Source organism: Microtus pennsylvanicus, chromosome 3 (assembly GCF_037038515.1).
Source record: "Microtus pennsylvanicus isolate mMicPen1 chromosome 3, mMicPen1.hap1, whole genome shotgun sequence".
Lineage (NCBI taxonomy): Eukaryota > Metazoa > Chordata > Mammalia > Rodentia > Cricetidae > Microtus > Microtus pennsylvanicus.
In genome coordinates, this window is record NC_134581.1 from 141,076,326 (window position 1) to 141,092,999 (window position 16,674).

Genomic DNA, 16,674 nt, shown 5'->3' on the forward strand with positions numbered 1-16,674 from the left:
CCTTAGACGTTTATCTACTGGTCATTTCCTTCCAAAGCTTAGATCTTCCTTCTGGATATCACAGATCATCTCAAGTAGACTTAGAGCCAGAATTTGGTTTTATTCATTTTTTGGTGCTGGGGATGGTATCCAGGATCATGGGCACACTAAGCCAGTGCTCCACCTGAAGCTGGGTACCCAACTTAGGCTGACAAGAGTCTAAGTGTGCTACTGACAATGACAAAAGAAAGAAAATCAAGTCCAAGAGTTAAAATTTCTGCCCATTTTTCAAATGTTACTACGACCTCCAATCAAAAGAAGTAAAGAATCCCAATACAAGACATTAAAGAACAGCCACGTCTCTGTAGAAGAAAAGCAGGCTCAATTTACTTAGGTTTACATCCAACTACCCTTAGGACCCTATCTGGAAACAATGCCTTTCCCTATTAGCTGTTGTCCTTTTCCCATGCACTGGTAACCTTGTAGCTATCATACAATTTTCACTTCCAATTCTCTCTCAGTTCATTCCCCATCCTCTGGTCGCCTTGAAAGGCAATACTAAACTGTTCTCAAAACATAACACTGTCGGCCGGGCGGTGGTGGCGCACGCCTTTAATCCCAGCACTCGGGAGGCAGAGGCAGGCGGATCTCAGTGAGTTCGAGACCAGCCTGGTCTACAAGAGCTAGTTCCAGGACAGGCTCCAAAGCCACAGAGAAACCCTGTCTCGAAAAAAAAATAAAAAATAACACTGTCTTAAATAGACACGGATGGATTTAAGGTTCAACTGTTCAAAACGAAATCAAGAGGTTTTAAAAGGAGCCTAGTCATTAAATTAAGGATGGTTTTAGACTTGGGGAAACCAGGCTCAGATAAAATGGGCTAAAGGGCTCTGAAATTTTTCTACATTCAACCCTGAAATCACACTCTGGCCTAAAGGTATTTTGAGCGTCAGCACTTCATCAGTGACAGCTGGAACTCAGGCCTGCCAACTCCCCACCGCGGAGCTACCAGTGTCAGGCAGCTGTCGCCTAAAGTTGACTACAACTGTCTGCTGTTGGGGTGTGAGGGGTAAAGAAAGGGTTATCATAGGAAAGATACTCAGACTCTACGGGTTCTATAGGAGGAACGAGGCACAGTTCCCAGATTCTCTGTGGTTCACTCCTACGGCGGCTACTTGACAGCACAAGCTTAAAGTGGCCCCGGAGCAGACGCACCCTTGAGCGCCAGGCCACCACGCTTTCGGAGTGACCCGCTTCCCCAGGACAGCGGCGGGGGCTAAAGCAGACAGAGAAGTGCCCGTCAAGGCCATCGCCGCCCTGCCTTTCCCGAGCCCGGGTCTCGGGTCAGGGAGCCGCGAAAGCCCAGCTCGATCGCTGAGCCGCGTGGAGCAGCACGCAGCTGAGAGGCCATTAGCAGCTCATCCCCGCGCCACGAAGGACCGGGAGGCGGGAGGCGAGGGCCAGAGAGGGGCACACGTTAGTTCCGCAGCCCCGCGGGCGAGGCGGAGGGGGGGCAGGGGGTCCCCGGTCGCGGATCGCTCGGGGTCCGTCACACACATACTCACTGCCGCGGCTGCGACCAGGAAGCACCAACCAGGAACCGAAACACGTAGAGGAACGGGGAGGGGCGAGGACAAATGAAGTAAGGAAGCCGCGTCCGCGCGGACTCCAGAGGCCAGGAGGCACTTCCGGGGAAAACACAGCTCTGGGGAGCTGTCCTTCCGCCCAACCCGCGAGTCCTCCGAGCGCATGCGTAGCGGCTAGTAACCCTTTGTGTTCTCCGCCAGTAAACTTTTAAGTTTGGTTCTGTTCCTTTTTCTTCATGCTTTCCTTCGAAAAGTATCTCGGATTAAAAGATTATGGTGCATATTTTATCTTATTGAATTAAGCGAAAGAGATGATACTTGCAGGGCAAAAGTGTGAACTCACTTTCGCAAGGCAGAAAAAGAAACTACAATTCCCAAGACACCTTGGGCGGTCGACTGGGGCCGCCTCTTTTCTCGCGCTGGGTGACGCCCTGGTGGTAGCACGTGGCGCAGAGCGGATCTGGAACCTATCTGGGTTAGTAGAAGTGACAGGCTTGGTAGGTGACTTGGGAGAGGGATCCTGGGAACGCAGCGTGGAAAAAGGTTTTTTTGAGAGTGTCTGGCTCTTGCACTTGTGTGACAGGTAACCTCAGGGCTTTTCTCCACCCTTAGGTTGTAAAGTGTACACTGTGGGGCTTCCTCCTTTTTAACCCCTTATGAACCTTTAAGAACTGCAAAAGTCCAATCATTGCTGCACTTGCTGGGTACTACGAGACTGTTCGCCGCTTCCAGCATTGGTTCCCCTGGTCACACCTTTAAAATGTGCTTGCCTGTTTGTGACCTTAATACTCAGGAGGCAGAAAAATTCAATTCAAGTTCATTCTTGACTACATGGAGCATTCAAAGACAGCCTGAGCTGTCCCGATCAAAATGAAACAAACAAAACCCCATAAAAATAAAAGCAGAAAAATCCCTCTGAGCAACTTTACAAATAACCAATTGTTTAGGTACTGAGAACATCCCTGATAGATGAGCGTGACTAAGTCTTTTTGCCAACTTTTATTGAATATATTAGAAGCCAAGTTGTCAGCATTCTACATTATTAGAAAAATGAGCCTATTATTACTTAAGCTGGAAAAACAAAAGGGAGAAGGTTGTAGGAAAGAGTGCGGCTATGCTCGAACGTTTGGGTAAAATGTAAAAACTTAAAGGTCTTGTTACAGTATTAGGAATTTGACGGGGGAAATAATTCGAAAAAAACGATTAATGTTATAGTTAAGTGCTAGGAAGGAAAAGCACAAGACATTATGGAAAGGCAAATTTGGGGGCTAAGGAAAGTGGCACAGAAGGGGGTCACATGTCTGGTCTGATCAGGGAATGGGTAAAGGTAAGGCTCTGAGTATGGCTTTTATCAAGCGTCATATTTACTCTTTTTGGTATATTGTTACATCTTTCATATTTCAGCAACCATTGAGGTTGTGTTGTTATTTGCTTGTTTGTTAGTTTTTAAGACAGTGTCCCACTACAATGCTCAGTCTAGCCTTGAATTTGAAAGACCTGGATAACTCCAGACCCTCTAGCAGAAAAAAATCTAAGCAGGGAGAGAAGAATCAAAAATCTATATTAACTGGTTCAGTGACTCTGTTTTAGGAACTAGCTGAAGATAAAGTTAGATTATAATCTTGAGAAACAGAGTGATTATCACTGGTATTTTTGGAAATTTTCAATGATCACTGGTATTTTTGAGATTTTCCAATGATGCCCTCCCTATCCCCTTTGGATGGTTTCTTCCCTTAAATACCCCTTCTCCCAGCTACTCGGGGTCGAACTCTCTACCCCTGCGTGGGAAATGTGTTTCGGCCCCAGTGCGCTGGTTCTTGTCCTGTTAATAAAACCTCGTGTGATTGCAGCAAGGACGGTCTCTCGTGAGTTCCTGGGGGGAACTAGTTGGGGTTTATGTCCTGCCCAGTGCCCCACAGCCGGCAAGCCCCAAAGAAGATCACACAGAGATCTCCATAGGCAGATGCCATGAATCTCTGGGCATAGGTTAGAATCTCTCCCGGTAAGCCATGACCTCGTGGTGACATACAGATTAGAAATGGGTTGAATCAAGATGTGAGAGTTAGCCAATAAGAGGCTAGAGCTAATAGCCAGGCAGTGATTTCTGTGTGGTTATTTCTGGGGCTGAGCTAGCAGCCTGTTCCTCCTTACAACACCTGAGTTCAATTCCCAGCAACCACATGGTGGCTCAAAACCATCTATAATGAGATCAGATTCCTTCTTCTGATGGGCATGAAGACAGAGCACTCACACATAAAATACATGAATAAATAAATCTTTAACAAAAATCTTACCCCTTTGAACTCGGGATTTTACCTATAGTCTTCAGCAACACATATCAAAAGCCACACCATTGTTTTATTTAAGCTTCTCAGTATCTTTGAGATATAACTTTAGAACCCACCAACCTCTTGGATGTGTTCTTTCCTTCTCCTAAGCACCTCTCTATTAACCCCATGCTTATTTACATCTGTATTTAAATCTCCTCTTAGTCAGCTCCAGTTCTGCTTTTTAAAAGAAAGGAATGGCAGTTCATGGATTGAGAGATTTCTAAGAGAATAATGTATAAGTGTATGTATGTGTGTATGTATACACACCAGCACATATATCTATATTCAACAAGTTCTCATTGAGAAGCTCTTCAGAAATCATGAGCTCCAGCTCTAGTGCAGTGATTTAGAAACTGAACTAAGAAAGAAGAGATTTGCCAAGAGTCAGTGGAGACGGAGCTGGGTCTGGAATCCAGGTCTTAGTTATTCTGAATCTGTTGCAGTTACACATCTGTGTGCATGTGCGATACACACACATAATGAATTTCTCTTTGCACTTCTCTAGTCCCTGTTTAAAACTGTAAGTGGCAGGCCAGTCATGGTAGTGCACACTTTTAACCTCAGCACTTGGAAGGCAGAGGCTGATCAATCTCTGTGAGTTAGAGGCCAGTCTGGGTTACATAATGAGTTCCACTATCTATATAGTGAGATCCTGTCTTTAAAAAATGAAAGAAAGAAAGAAAGAAAGAAAGAAAGAAAGAAAGAAAGAAAGAAAGAGAAAGAGACAGAGGAGGGGGGCAAGAAGAAAGGAAGGAAGGGAGGGAGGAAGGAAGGGAGGAAGGGATAAGTGATGGTACATATAAGTTTCCTTGAAGCGCCTCTTGAGAAGACTATTCTAAAGAGACCATTTATCTGAGGAAGCACCGGTTTTCTCCCAGAGCAATGATAACCTTACCTCAGATAGCAACTGGATGTGATAAGGGACTGGGACAGTGCAAAACCTGCTCCAGCAGGCTGGCAAAAGTGGAAGAGCTCCTGTAGAGGATCTAAGTGAGGCTATGTGTTGTTCAGCCTTATCCTTCTCAGGGCAGAGAGGTACAACCTCCTTTCCTCCCCAGCCCAATTTATCAGTAGATCCTAGAAATAATTATTTAGGCCTCTTTAAAATATCCTCTTGCCAGGCAGTGGTGGCGCACGCCTTTAATCCCAGCACTTGGGAGGCAGAGGCAGGCAGATCTCTGTGAGTTCGAGGCCAGCCTGGTTACAAGAGCTAGTTCCAGGACAGGCTCCAAAGCTACACAGAAACCCTGTTTCGAAAAAACCAAAAAATAAAAATAAATAAATAAAACGTCCTCTTAAATCTAGACATATAGTGATTCTCTATTGAGAAGGTTACACCTTGAATGTGCCTTATTTTTTCCTCAGTCTTTCTACTGGTCATTGAGCTTAAATCTGTCTTTAAATTTTTCCCTTTAAGAGAACCCAACTCTGGTTATTAAAAATTATTGATTTGAACTGGAAAGATGACTCAATGAATAAAAATACTTGCTATGCAAACCTGACCACCTGAGTTAAAATTAATTAATTTGTTAATTAATTAATTAAGCGTCTTGGCAGTGCTAAAGATGAAACCAGGGCCTTTACCGCTCCTCACTCTTCTTATTTTCTGAGACAAGTTTTTGCTAAGCAACCTAAGCAGGCCTTGAATTCATGATTTTCCTGCTTCAACCAAGTAGCTGGGACTACAGGATCACACCATTGAGCCAGGCTTCACTTTAACTTCCTTATTAAAAGTTTATTTTAGTGAATGAAGAGATAAACTCTGTGTGTGTGTCTGTGTGTGTGTGTGTGTGTGTGTGTGTGCGCGCGCGCGTACAGGCATATGTGTGTGTAAAATATATATACATGAGCACAGGTGACTGCAGAGGCCAGAAAAGGGCATCAGATCTTCTGGAGCGGGCATTACAAGCAGGTGAAGTAAGTGTTGGGAACCAAACTCAGTGTTTTTTTCTATTGCTGTACTAAAACACTATGACCAAGGCAACTTATAAAAGAAAGCATTTGATTTGGGCCTTATGATTTTGGAGGACCAGAGTCCGTGCTAGCAGAGTGGAGGCATGATGGCAGGGACAGTTGAGAGCTCACATACTGATGTGTAAGTAAGAGCCAGAGAGGAAGCATTGGCACAGTGTGAGCAAGGGACGGGAAATCAGGAGGGCACAGCTGGCTGCTTAGGGAAGGTGGAAAAACTTCACAGAGGGGACAACTGATGAGCCCCGGACAAATAAGTCGTCAGTCAGAAAAAGAAAATTCATCATTTCAACAGCAGAGAGCATTGGCTGACAACTCACAGACCTCAGAATCCCAAGATCATGGAGCACATATGATAAGAGGTATTCGGCATCACTAACAATCAGAAAAGTGAAATTTATATCATATGCAGTGCATGGGAACACAGACTAAAATGTGTTTTGGGAAAAGCTGTTTGGTAATACATATCTGAATAATAAGTAAGCTATTTTCCTAATTTTTTCTATGTATGTCATGGGGGGTAAAAGACATTATTTTTCCTGAATAATGTGTTTGTGACTCTATCGCAAAATATTATGATTTTAGGCTGGACATAGCGGCACATGTACTTAATCCCAGCACTTGGGAGGCAGAAGCAGGCAGATCTCTGTGAGTTTGAGGCCAGCCTGGTCTACAAGAGCTAGTTCCTGGACAGGCTCTAAAGCTACTGTGAAACCCTGTCTCGAAAAACAAAACAAAACAAAGTGTGTATGCCTGAATACGGGTTTGTGTGTATATAACTGCATAGAGAAAGTGCAGTGTAGATCCCAGCGAGTCACAGTTCTGAGCTTCCTCCCACTGGGAGGGAGAGTGGGGGTGAGAAATAAAGGATTTCACAAAAAAGAGAAAAGGAGAAGAAAAGTGAGATGAGACCCAATAGTTTCCTTCATCACTTCTGTATTAGTCCTGCCAAAGTGTATCATTTAAATATTATGGTCAAATAGCGTGCAAAATAGTCAACAAGTCTCTTCATAAGGAGCAGTGTCAGGGCTGGGGATGCAACCCACTCAGAGGATTGGCCCTGTCCTTTATCCCAGGTGTCGAAGGAGAATGGGGGGGGGGGGCGGGGGTTAATGGCAGGAAGAGAATGGAGGAGATGGAAAGAAGAGAAAAGTGTCTGATGTTACAAGACAGAGACTAACAGAGGAGCTGGGCCACACTAAAGCTCTGTGAGAGACTGATAGACATGATGAACAAACTCTATTGCATGATCTGGAGTTTTCTTTTGTTATACAATATTTGGAGTATATAATACAGGCTATTAGGGCAGTTAGCAACATTCAAGAAGACAGTACTGAACCCGTGCTCTTCTCCTGATTTCCACATTTGTGCTACGGGGGTAAGATATCTCTGCTGTTTTTCCTTCTGGGATATTCACACAGAAGTACCTGAGATAAAGGGGCATCCTGTCTGAAACTGGATTATTAAGGGTTGAAGTGAGAGGAAGATCCGGGAAGAGATTGATATTTGGGGGACTCTAGATAAAGGTCTGAAAGAATTTTTGTTCTGCTTTTGTAATTTTTTCTAAGCCTGAAATTATATCAAATTACAAAATTAAAAGGGAAAACAAAGAATGGGTGAGTTCTCAAGACCGAGAAGGCAGGAGGCTCTGCTGGCAATGAAACAATAAGTAGAGGAAATTTGCTAAGCACAAGAGTCTTCGGTATGGAGAAATGGTGGGTGACTCGAGGGTCCAGACAATAACGTGGTGGGGGGAGGGGAAGGAGGAATGATAATCAACCGACTCAAGATGGACACACTTGACGCCATCTAGACGTACAAGTTAATAGAGGCAACCATCTCTGTACCTACCCTCAAACCCTGCAAGAGATGAGCGGAGTGCTTCCCACAGATCTGGTATTCCACTGTCAGTTCCACCCAGTGAACCTAGAGAATGCTAGGAAACCCTAATGTCGTGAATGAAAGAAACATCCAATCTAACACTCCCACCCCTGTTTTGCAAAAGGCGGAACTTAGATCCCAAATGCAGAAGGGATTTGCCAATTCCCAGCTAGAGTTAGTAGGGTTCAAAGTGGCTTCTAATTTAGCTTCTGCCATACCATGATCTCAAGGATACAGCGGACAACAAAGGCTTGTAGCCTGCAAGCAACAGAGTGTTACCTTTAAGTCTGGGTGTTTCTCATTTGCCCAAAATGCAGACTTAATGTCTGTACAATTTTTAAAGTAAGTGTTGGTGCAATATGATAACAGCGGCAGTTATCACCTAACGTCACTATCCTGCAACTGGTAAGTGCTAAACAATTTAGGCTCCTGCATCTGAAGCGGCAATCAAGGTGATTCCCAGGAATTCTCAATGACATTGGTACCCATCTGGATTTGCTGAAAAGTTTAACGTGCTTTTTTATTATTCATGATTTTGCAGTTCTTCAAATTGCAAGGTGATGGAGAGAGCACACAATTTTCTACCAGACTATGAAATCTACCTTGAAAATTTGGACATCCATATAAATAGATGGCTTTTAATTTTTCCTGGAGACTGAAATGTAAAAAATGCATATACCATAAATTAAGCTATATATATGATAATATTTTCATTACCACAAAATCCTAGGGATAAGGAACTAGTATGTCATGGACTCCATTCTTACCTGTGATTATTCCTACTTGGAGCTGTTTCCCTCGAAACCTAGGTCTTAAGGATTCAGTAATGAACATCAACTCATGAAAAGACTGCCATTCTAATGTCTGCAAGAACTGGTAGGGCTGGGGACCCAGCTCAGTGGGAGAGTACTCTGCTTATCATGCCTGAGGTGCTGGATTCAATGCTCAACGCCCCTCTTCCCCAAATAAGAATCATTAGAATGAGCAATCTTGGAGCACGTCAGCAGTCATATGTTGTCAAACTGAATATTCCACACACACTCTTGCTTTAAACACCCATGAACCCTGTATCCAGAGATTTCAGTGGGTAAAGTGAGGCATGGGCCCAGACAGGGTCACCTTAGTTAGCTTTTCTCTGGTACCTGTCCTGGACCGCAGAATCATGCCTGTAAATTCTTTTTTAAAATGTAGTGTGCGTGTGTGTGTTTGTGGGTGCACATGCACATGTCATAACATGTATGTGGTGGTGGTCAGAGAATGACTTTCAGGAGTCAGTTCTCTTCTACCATGTAGGCTCTGGGGTAAAACTCAAGTCATCAGGCTCGGTGGCAAGTGCCTTTACTCACTGAGCCATCTCACCAGCCCCATGCCCACAGTTGTGAATCCAGAATCCAGATGTATGTTTGTGGCAGTGCTAGAGAAACTTATTTCATTCAGAATTTTCTCCTGACAACACAGAGAGAGAGAGAGAGAGAGAGAGAGAGAGAGAGAGAGAGAGAGAGAGAGAGAGAGAGAGATTAAAGTTATACTTGAATTTCTAATTAAATTTAATTTCTAATTAGCCTATACAGTTTGCCCAGTCAATTTAAGAACAGTGTTACATGTTTTGTGTTCCATTACCACCCACTGTTTCTACTAATGTTAAGAAACCATTTGCAGTGTAGGGCTTTAAAAAGATTGTCTCTGTTCTAATACGGACAATATGTTCTAATATATCCACTTCTGCCTACATTCTGAGTCTGATACACTGATATCAGCGTATAGCTGTCCCCACTCGTCCTTGGGGGTTACATTTCAACATCCCCCTAAAATGCTTGACATTACATCTAGTACAAAATTGTATATATATTATATTGATTTCTATGCATATTTAGCTCTAGTAAAATATAATTTGTAAATTTGGCAGGGCAAGAGATTAGTAACTAATTAAAAAATGAAAAACTATGACAAAATGCTCTGATTATTGTTTTTTAAAATGTGTGCATGGTTTGTGCCTGCAGCTTGCCCTTTAATTTTTCAGACTAGACTTGACTGTATATGCCTGAAACCATGGATATGCTGCCGTATGTAATTCTTCGCCATGCTATCTACTAGAGAAGGTCTGTCTCCCTGGCTGCAGCACCTCACACTTCCTCTGCAGTTTTCAGAACTGGGCATGCATGGCTCTGGTGAACTCTTGTCTTACTTTGCTGCCGAGCAGGTGAGTTAAAGCCCTAGAACCAGCAACATTTTCTTGCGAATGTTCAATGGCTTTCTCTTGAGAACGTCTTCTAGCTCTGCGTGTTGTGCTATTGTGCTCAGGGCTTATTCTCTGTCTTTCTTCTGGGCCTGCACTCAGCTGTGTGGGAACTGGGAGAGAGGTTTGGTCTACCTTGGATTTTTGCAACAGACGAGTCTAGTTATCTGAATATTACCCAAAGAAGGCTGTAGATTGCTTAGGAGACACTAACATGAATTATATTCTGGTAACGTCATCAAGGGCTTCAACTTCTTGTTCCAAAGACTGAACAACTTTTTCCAGGGAAGAATTATGGATGTGGTTCAAGAAAGCAGGAGGCAGGTATGGCTAGCAATAAAGGGTAAATGGGACAAGCCTGTGTGAGCAGTCGCAAAAAACACTGTAAGGGTGAGCTATGCAAGGCTGAGCAGGGTCCTGGATATATTGATCGTGGATAAATCCTCAACCACCCCTTGTAGAAGTAGTGGTCAAGATCACGGCTCCACTTAGTGTGTGATACAGATGGGATTTTAATTCAGAAAGGTGACAATGGGGTCGTCAATAAATGGTGCTGAGAACTCAGAAATAATGTTAAAGCCTATTGTTATAGAATATTAAAGATGTGTTACATCTGTTTATAGTGTGGAACATGTGCCTAACGATGCAAAGATGTATTGCCTAATTTGATGTTGCACTTGTTTCACTCTGTGAAGCTGTGTTACTTTGTCTAAAACACCTGATTTATCTAATAAAGAGTTAAACAGCCAATAGCAAGGCAGGAGAAAAGATAGGCAGGGTTGGCAGGCAGAGAGAATAAATGAGAGAAGAAATCTGGGGAAAAGGGTGAGGAAGATCAAGGACCGAGTAAAGAAGGGGCCAGGCACCCATCCACACAGCGAGGCATGAAATAAGAAGAAGAGAAAAGAAAAGATACACATAAACAGAGAAAGGTAAAAGCCCAGAGGCAAAAGGTAGATGGGCTAATTTAAGCTAGGAAAAGCTGCTAGAAGCAAACCAAGTTAAAGCCAGTCATCCATGAGTAATAATAAGTCTCTGTGTGTATTTATTTGGGAACTCGGTGGTGGGTCCCCAAAATAGTAAAAGAGTAAAAATAAAAATAAACCAATAGCTTATTTCATACAAAAATTAAATTACTGACAAATGAAATTGTAAATGTATTATATATGTATATATATATACATACATACATACATGCTCACACTCGTATTCATATGGTAACGGTAAAAATTGGAAACAAATTTAATGCTTGTCACTAAACAACTGATTAAATAATTCCTGTTACAATTGTAATAGAAAATTTATGAATTTATTGTTTTAACTGAGACAACTTCTGACTCAGCTCTTTTGAGGCTATCACTGTACTGCACTGATAAATCTTGCACCACTGTGAACTCTGCAGATTTGCAAAAATAAAAAAGATTTATTTTTTCTCAGTGTATGACTGCCCTGTGCACCACGTCTGAATCTGGGTTTTCTGGAAAAGCAGATAGTGCTCTTAGCTTCCTGCAATATTCCTATACTGTGCTGGATAGTATTATATAAAGTCTTCTGAGAAGAGGGACCCTCAATTAAGAAAACAGCTCCATAGGAAGGGGCTACAGACAAGCCTGCACAGCATTTTCTTAATAAAGGATTGAGGGAGGAGGGCCCAGTGGGGGGGAGGGTACCGTCCCTGGGCTGGTGGTCCCAAATTCTATAAGGAAGCAGGCTGAGCCAACCGTGGAGAACAAGCCAGTAAGCAGCACCCTCCAGGGCCTCCACATCAGCTCCTGCCTCCAGGTTCCTTCCCTGCTTGAGTGGTGATGAACTGTGATTTGGAACTGTGCGTAAATCAACGCTTCCCTCCCTCAGCTGCTGTGGGCCATGGTGTTTCATCTCAGTAGTGACCCTCACTAGGACACATATGACATTTAAGTCATCACTGCAGTCTTTTTGTTTTTTGGGTTTTGATACAGGGTTTCCCAGTAGCTATGGAGCCAGTCCTGGAACTCGCTCTCTAGACCAGGCTGGCCTTGAACTCACAGAGATCAGCCTCCCTGAGTACTGGGATTAAAGGCAGATGTCACCACCGTAGTCTTATATTTAATGAACACACCACTTTTTATCCTTTTATTTTTGACCTATATTTATATAAAAACAATAAACTTAACAACAGATGATTCTGTATGCCTTAAAAATATAAAAGCAACAATGATTGAGAGGAAATACTGAATCACTTTTTTTTTTCAAGACAGGGTTTCTCTAATCTAGCTGTCCTGGAACTAGCTTTTGTAGACCAGGCGCTGACCTTGAACTCACAGAGGTCCAAGCACCTCTGCCTCGCCTCTGGAGTGCTGAGATTAAAGGTGTGAACCACCAGGGCCCAGCTCCGTGAATCACTTTATAGTGTATAAATCAGAAACTCTTAGTGCTTTCGGGCAGTTGTGAACCATGGCCACCTCTAGTTTTCAATCTTCTGTCACCCTCTTCCTCCCCTCCAACAAGACAGTTCGTATTTTACTTAACGTTATTATCTCTCAGTTCTGTTTATGTTGCTGCAAAAGGCATAATTATCTCCTTTTTGTGGCTTCATCCCCTGTAGGGATTCAACAGGAAGAAACTATAGCCGTCTGGTCATAACCAGCATCTTTCCCATCAAGGGATTCTGGCTCTCATTTTAAACTTCATAGTTTAAAGTGAGCCCTAGCACAGTGAGCTGAACTTTTTGTGTTGTTGACTAACATCTGGACCATTTCTTAAAAATCTCTTGACATGTTAATAATTTTCTGAGACAGCCTAGATACAAGGGCTAGAGAGATAGCTCAGTAGTTAAGCACTTCATTCCTGCAGAGGATCCAGGTCAGACCCCAGCACCTACATGGCAGCTCACAACCGACCATAGCTCCAGTTCTAGGGGATGTGAAGACCTTTTCCGGCCTCCAATGAAACTACATGCACGTGGTACATGCATGCAAGCCAACACCCTTACACATAAAATAAAAATAAATAACATAAAAAAGAAAAAGAACAAAAGAAAGCCCAGGTACATTCTGGTTAACTACAGCGCACCTGGGTCTAACTTAGCATGGTAACCCTTCCTCTGACTCTGGGTTTCTGGAATTCTCTCATGTTTTGTTTTGAGGCAGGGTCTCATGTAGCCCAGGCTTTCCTCAAACTTGCTAAGTAGCCAAGGATGACCTTGAATTTATATTTCTCTTGCCTCCACCTCCTGGGTGCTGAGATTACACGTATATACCACCATGCCTAATTTCTGTTTGGTGTTGGAGATAAAGTCAAGACTTTGTGCACAATTGGCAAGCCCTGAAGGACATCCTTAGCCCAGATTCTCCTCTCTTGCTGTCATCCAAGGCAGACTTTCTGTCTCTAATAATTTGCATTCTGGGCAATACTGGATTGCTTGATCTTTTCTTTAGTCTGTTGGTATTTTTTACCTTTGGCATCTGGTTCTTGTGTGCCTGAAAACTCTAAAATACTCCATTTATTGGAATTATTTGGCATTTGATTCCACCTCCTTTGAGATTGTGGGTTATATAAAACTTCTGTGTTTATTTATTTATTTGTTTATTTGTTTGTTTGTTGAGACAAGGTCTTGGTAAGTAACTCAGGCCAGCCTGGAACTTGCAATGTAACCCAGGTTGGCCTTGAATTTGTGATTCCCCTATCTCAGCCTCCCTTGAAATTATAAGAGTGTGCCTGCCACTATTAATTTTTGGAGGAATCTCTGTACTGTTTTCTATAAAAACTATTTTAATATACATGGCCATCAACAATATGTAAGAATTTTTCTTTCTTCTTTGTCTTCTTTTTTCTTTTTGGGGTGTGTGTGTGTGTGTGTGTGTGTGTGTGTGTGTGTGTACACAAATGCCCTGGTGCATATGTGGAGGTCAGAAGACAACTGTGAGTTACGGTTCTCTCCTTCCACCGTGTGAGTTCTAAAGACTGAATTCAGTTCATCAAGCTTCGTAGCAAGTGCCTTGACCTTCAGACCCATCTCACTGCCCTCTACTGTAATCTCTGAAGATTTTATTTTGTTTTGTTTTTCAAGATAGGGTTTCTCTGTGTGTAGCCCTGGCTGTCCTAGAACTTGTTCTGTAAACCAGGCTGGCCTTGAACTCAGATATCGGCTTGCCTCTGCCTCTCAAGTGCTGGGCCCATCACACCTGGCCTTTAAGATTTTTTAAAAAATTATTTTAGGGCTGGAGAGATGGCTCAGAGGTTAAGAGAACTGGCTTCCCTTCCAAAGGTCTTGGGTTCAATTCCCAGCAACCACATGGTGGCTCACAACCATCTGTAATGAAATATGCTGCCCTCTTCTGGCCTGCAGGGACATATGCAGGCAGACCACTGTATACTTAATAAATAAATAAATAAATCTTTTAAAAAATTATTTTAATGTGTATGAGTGTTTGCTTGCATGTATGTCTGTATACCACATACATGCGTGATGCCCACACAAGCTAAAAGATGTCATCAGATCCCCCATTGCTGGAGTTACAGATGGTTGGAAGACACCAGATGGGTCTAGGAACTGAAACTAGGCTCTTTGGAAGAGCAATCAGTGCTCTAAACTGCTAAGCCATCTCGCCAGCTCCCTATTCACCTTATTTTTTGAGACAAAGTCTCTCAATGACCCTAGAACTCACCATTTTGCTAGACTGGCTGTTCAGCAAGCTATCGGGATTATGCACCTGTCACTTTTCCCACTGAGCCATCTCCTCAGCCACAAAGATTCTTTCTACACATCTTTGCCAGTATTTGTCAGACTTTGTCTTTTTAATTGCAGTTCTAACCAGGACCAAACACTGCTTTTTGAGGAGAACTATTCTTTCCCCATAAGACTTGGCATAATACTGTTGGTAAAAATTAATCCTATCTCTACTCTCAGTTCTATTCTGTTAAATATGTCTATATTTTACTTGTCTGTCCTATGACAGTACCATGCCGTTTTGACTACTAGAGCTTTGTAGTAAGTTTTATCAGGAAATAGGAGTCCATAAACTTTGAATTTCTTTTTTAATACTGCTTTGGCTTATTGGAGCCCTATTCAGTTTCATGGGAATTTGAGGATACATCTTTGAATCTGAGTTCCATCTGTGTAGATTTCACTGGAATTTGCTCTAGATAAAATCAACTGTTTTTGAAATATGATATGTATCTTTCCACATAGTCAATCATCTCTAATTTCCCTCAGCAGTGTTTTGATTTTCAGTATATACAGGTTTTTTTTTAGCCTTTATTCCTAGGAGTTGATGGTATAAATCAGTATCACAGTGCATACAAGCCCTGAGTCTGTGTCCGTATGAGGTGGGGATGCATGTGTGTTAAAATTATTTTGGTTGCCATTTTAAGTGGAAAACCATAGACATTCCTTCTGTGATGTTTCTTGATGGAGTATAGAAACACAGTGGCGTTGTGTGTTGGCCTCATTCTCTGCAACTTGGCTGTTTCAAATAGTAGCTCTAGTAGGTTTGTAACATATCTCTTGGGATCCCATGTCACCTGCAACTGAAAATAGTTTACTTTTCCTTGGAAATTTGGGTGACAGTTTTTTTTTCTTGCCAAATTGCTCTGGCTAGGACCTCCAGTAAAATGCTAAGCAGTGGAGATGAGAGCGGCCACCCTTGCTTTGTTTTGCTCCTGGGGAAAGAAGGTTCTCCCTCTCTCTCTACTGAATGTGATGTTAGCCACGGTTTCTCATGAATGCTCTTTGTCATGCTAACAAAATTCCTTTGATGCCCAGTTTGCTGAAAGAATTTTTTTGTCATGAAAGGATATGCAATGAATTTTGTTAAATGCCTTCTTGGGTCTATTGAGATGACACTGTGGCTTTCCCTCCAAGTTCTATTAATATTATGTATTACATCAATTGGTTTTCCCATGTTGAACCACTCTTGCCTTCCTAGCATAAATCCCATTAGTCATGGTGTATAATCCTTTTAGTTTGCTCTGGGATTTGGTTTTCTAGTATTTTGTTCAGGATTTTCCTGTCTATATTCATAAGGAATATTGCTCTGTCATCTTCTTTTCATTCAGTATATTAGTTTTGGGCCTTGGTATCAAAGAATGCTCATAAACTATGTCTTCAATTTTTTGGCAAGACTTTGAGTAGGATTGGTGTTAATACCAAATGTTTGGTAGATTTCACCAGTGGAATATTGGAACTTCACGTATTGAAAGACTAGTTTTTAAATTAGTAATTCAGTGTGTTTAATTGTTATAGGCTTTTATTAGTTTCCTCTTTTTCTTGTGTCAGTCTTGGTGATTTTTGCTTCTAAGAATTTATCCATTTTATCTGTTAGTTAATAAGTTGCTATGCGATTAATTTTTTACAGTACTTTTTTATAACCCTTTAATTTGCATAAATTCAATAATTTCTCCCCTTTCATTTTAAATTTTAGTTATTTATCTCTTCTTTCTTTTCTTCTTGGTCAGTTTCAATTTTTGTGAATTTTGTTGAGCGTGCAAAGTTGGGGGCTGGAGAGATGGCTCAGTGGTTAAGAGCACTGGCTGCTCTTCCAGAGGACCTGGGTTCAATTCCCAGTACCTACACGGCAGCACACAACTGTCTGTAATCCCAGTTGCAGAAGATATGGCATCGTCACATAGACACACATGCAGGCAAAACATCAGTGAACGTAAAATAAAAATAAATAAATAAATTTTTAAAAAAGTGCAAGATTGGAAAACT

At 42.2% G+C, this 16,674-nt stretch overlaps 1 protein-coding gene across 6 annotated transcripts in view; it reads right to left on the bottom strand.

The window, feature by feature from the left end:
* Zcchc7 (zinc finger CCHC-type containing 7) overlaps window positions 1-1,678 on the bottom strand; it is a 168,298-nt gene extending 166,620 nt beyond the window's left edge. Inside the window, exon 1 of one of the 6 annotated variants that reach the window (XM_075967308.1) lies at window positions 1,545-1,678. The gene's annotated coding sequence lies outside the window, so the exon portion shown is untranslated. Of the gene's footprint in view, window positions 1-1,194 lie in introns of all 6 variants that reach the window. The other 5 variants (XM_075967310.1, XM_075967309.1, XM_075967313.1 and 2 more) reach the window with 5 other exon arrangements.
* Between the last annotated feature and the right edge of the window lie 14,996 nt (window positions 1,679-16,674).